General features: G+C 42.2%; 1 long non-coding RNA gene across 1 annotated transcript in view; it reads left to right on the top strand.

The window, feature by feature from the left end:
• Positions 1 to 41: 41 nt before the first annotated feature.
• The window catches only part of LOC123025294, a 7,319-nt gene continuing 3,277 nt past the window's right edge, over positions 42 to 4,083 (top strand). The window contains exons 1-2 of the long non-coding RNA XR_006415097.1: positions 42 to 304; positions 2,791 to 2,810. This is a non-coding gene — a long non-coding RNA (uncharacterized LOC123025294). The remainder of the gene's footprint in view (positions 305 to 2,790; positions 2,811 to 4,083) is intronic.

The following is a 4,083-nucleotide window of genomic DNA, read 5'->3' as shown; positions in this document are numbered from 1 at the left end:
GCTGGGAATGCGAAGAAATGTTGAGCTGTGCAAAAAAACCATGTCTGCGAGGCTTTTGAAAGAATCGCATTGTTTTGAATGGAACAATCGCCCTATAGTAGGGTTAGGGATTTTCACCCAGCTAGGGTTTGGGTTAGAAAAACTAGGTGTCCGGGGAAAATTTTTTGGTTGCATTGGGCCAGGAGTGGGAAGAAATTTTGAGCTGTGCAAAAAAACCAACTCTGGGAGGGTTTTTAAAAAAATGGCATTGTTTTGAATGGAACAATTGCCCTATATTAGGGTTAGGGATTTTCACCAGGCTAGGGTAAGGGTTAGAAAAAGTAGTTGACGGGGACAATTTTGATGGTTGCATTGGGCTGGGAATGGGAAGAAATGTTGAGCTGTGCAAAAAAACCAACTCTGGGAGGATTTTTAAAAAATCGCATTGTTTTCAATGGAACAATCGCCCTATATTAGGGTAAGGGATTTTCACTAGGCTAGGGTTAGGGTTAGAAAAATTAGGTGTCCTGGGACAATTTTGATGGTTGCATTGGGCTGGGAATTGGAAGAAATGTGGACCTGTGCAAAAAAACCAACTCTGGGAGTGTATTTAAAAAATGTCATTGTTTTCAATGGAACAATCGCCGTGTATTAGGGTTACAGATTTTCACCAGGCTAGGGTTAGGGTTAGAAAACCTAGGTGTCCTGGGACAATTTTGATGGTTGCATTAGGCCGGGAATGGGAAGCAATGTTGAGCTGTGCAAAAAAATAACACTGGGAGGCTTTTTAAAAAATCGCATTATTTTGAATGGAACAATTGCGCTATACTATGGTTAGGGATTGGCAGCAGGCTAGGGTTAGGGTTAGAAAATGTAGTTGTCCAGGGACAATTTTGATGGTTGCATTAGGCCAGGAATGGGAAGTAAGGTTGAGCTGTGCAAAAAAACCAAGTCTGGGAGGCTATTTAAAAGAGGGCATTGTTTTGAATGGAACAATCGCCCTATATTAGGGGTAGGGATTTGCACCAGGCTAGGGTTAGAGTTAGAAAACCTAGGCGTCCTGGGACAATTTTGATGGTTGCATTAGGCCGGGAATGGGAAGAAATATTGAGCTGTGCAAAAAAACCAAGTCTGGGAGGCTATTTAAAAAAGGGCATTGTTTTAAATGGAACAATCGCCCGATATTAGGGGTAGGGATTTGCACCAGGCTAGGGTTAGGGTCAGAAAACCTAGGTGTCCTGGGACAATTTTGATGGTTGCATTTGGCCGGGAATGGGAAGCAATGTTGAGCTGTGCAAAAAAACCAACTCTGGGAGGCTTTTTAAAAAATCGCACTATTTTGAAGGGAACAAACGCCCTATTTTAGGGTTAGGGATTTTCACCAGGCTAGGGTTAGGGTTAGAAAAATTAGGTGTCCTGGGAAAATTTTGATGGTTGCATTAGGCCGGGAATGGGAAGCAATGTTGAGCTGTGGAAAAAAAGCAACTCTGGGAGGCTTTTTAAAAAATCGCACTATTTTGAAGGGAACAAACGCCCTATTTTAGGGTTAGGGATTTTCACCAGGCTAGGGTTAGGGTTAAAAAAACTAGGCATCTGGGGACAATTTTGATGGTTGCATTGGGCCAGGAGTGGGAAAAAATATTGTGCTGTGCAAAAAACCAAGTCTGGGAGGCTTTTTAAAAAATAGCATTATTTTGAATGTAACAATCGCCCTATTTTAGGGTTAGGGATTTTCACCAGGCTAGGGTTAGGGTTAGAAAAATTAGGTGTCCTGGGAAAATTTTGATGGTTGCATTAGGCCGGGAATGGGAAGCAATGTTGAGCTGTGGAAAAAAAGCAACTCTGGGAGGCTTTTTAAAAAAACGCACTATTCTGAATGGAACAATCGCCCTATATTAGGGTTAGGGATTTTCACCAGGCTATGGTTAGGGTTAGAAAACCTAGGTGTCCAGGGACAATTTTGATGGTTGCATTAGGCCGGGAAAGGGAAGAAATATTGAGCTGTGCAAAAACACCAAGTCTGGGAGTCTATTTAAAAAAGGGCATTGTTTTGAATGGAACAATCGCCCTATATTAGGGATAGGTATTTGCACCAGGCTAGGGTTAGAGTTTGAAAACCTAGGCTTCCTGGGACAATTTTGATGGTTGCACTAGGCCGGGAATGGGAAGCAATGTTGAGCTGTGCAAAAAAACCAGGTATGGGGAGCTTTTTAAAAAATCGCGTTGTTTTGAATGGAACAATCTTCCTATAATAGGCTTAGGGATTTCCACCAGGCTAGGGTAACGTTAGAAAAACTAGGTTTCCAGGGAAAATGTTGATTGTTGCATCACGCCGGGAATGGGAAGGAAAGTTGAGCTGTGCAAAAAAACCAACTCTGGGAGTGTTTTTAAAAAATGGCATTGTTTTCAATGGAACAATCGCCCTATATTAGGGTTAGGGATTTTCCCTAGGGTAGGGTTAGGGTTAGAAAACCTAGGTGTCCTGGGACAATTTTGATGGTTGCATTGGGCTGGGAATTGGAAGAAATGTGGAGCTGTGCAAAAAAACCAACTCTGGGAGTGTATTTAAAAAATGTCATGGTTTTCAATGGAACAATCGCCCTATATTAGGGTTATAGATTTTCACCAGGCTAGGGTTAGGGTTAGGAAACCTAGGTGTCCTGGGATAATTTTGATGTTTGCATTAGGCCGGGAATGGGAAGCAATGTTGAGCTGTGCAAAAAAATAACTCTGGGAGGCTTTTTAAAAAATCCACTATTTTGAATGGAACAATTGCGCTATACAAGGGTTAGGGATTTTCACCAGGCTAAGGTTAGGGTTAGAAAAACTAGGTGCCCTGGGACAATTCTGATGGTTGCATTGGGCTGGGAATGGGAAGAAATGTTGAGCTGAGTAAAAAAACCAAGTATGGGAACTTTTTAAAAAATCCCATTGATTTGAATGGAACAATCGCCCTATATTAGGATTAGGGATTTGCAGCAGGCTAGGGTTTGGGTGAGAAAACCTAGGTGTCCAGGGACAATTTTGATGGTTGCATTAGGCCGGGAAAGGGAAGAAATATTGAGCTGTGCAAAAAAACCAAGTCTGGGAGGTTATTTAAAAAAGGGCATTGTTTTGAATGGAACAATCGCCCTATATTAGGGGTAGGGATTTGCAGCAGGCTAGGGTTTGGGTGAGAAAACCTAGGTGTCCTGGGACAATTTTGATGGTTGCACTAGGCCGGGAATGGGAAGCAAAGTTGAGCTGTGCAAAAAAACCAGGTTTGGGGAGCTTTTTAAAAAATCGCGTTGTTTTGAATGGAACAATCTTCCTATAGTAGGGTTAGGGATTTCCACAAGGCTAGGGTTAGGGTTAGAAAAACTAGGTGTCCAGGGACAATGTCGATGGTTGCATCACGCCGGGAATGGGAAGGAAAGTTGAGCTGTGCAAAAAAACCAACTCTGGGAGTGTCTTTAAAAAATGGCATTGTTTTCAATGGAACAATCGCCCTATATTAGGTTTAGGGATTTAACTAGGCTAGGGTTAGGGTTAGAAAAATTAGGTGTCCAGGGGCAATTTTGATGGTTGCATTAGGCTGGGAATTGGTAGAAATGTGGAGCTGGGCAAAAAACAACTCTGGGAGGCTTTTTAAAAAATCGCACTATTTTGAATGGAACAATCGCCCTATATTAGGGTTACGGATTTTCACAAGGCTAGGGTTAGGGTTAGAAAACCTAGGTGTCCAGGGACAATTTTGATGGTTGTATTAGGCCGGGAATGGGAAGTAAGGTTGAGCTGTTTAAAAAAACCAAGTCTGGGAGGGTTTTTAAAAAATGGCATTGTTTTGAATGCAACAATCGCCCTATATTGAGGTTAGGGATTTGCAACAGGTTAGGTTTAGGTTTAGAAAACCTAGGTGTCCAGCGACAATTTTGATGGTTGCATTAGGCCGGGAATGGGAAGAAATATTGAGCTGTGCAAAAAAACCAAGTCTGGGAGGCTATTTAAAAAAGGGCATTGTTTTGAATGGAACAATCGCCCTATCTTAGGGGTAGGGATTTGCACCAGGCTAGGGTTAGGGTTAGAAAACCTAGGCGTCCTGGGACAATTTTGATGGTTGCATTA

The sequence above is a fragment of the Varanus komodoensis genome, unplaced genomic scaffold (genome assembly GCF_004798865.1).
Source record: "Varanus komodoensis strain SLA01 unplaced genomic scaffold, ASM479886v1 scaffold2604, whole genome shotgun sequence".
NCBI lineage: Eukaryota > Metazoa > Chordata > Lepidosauria > Squamata > Varanidae > Varanus > Varanus komodoensis.
The sequence above is the reverse complement of the archived record's forward strand: the minus strand, read 5'-3'. Positions and strand labels throughout refer to the sequence as shown.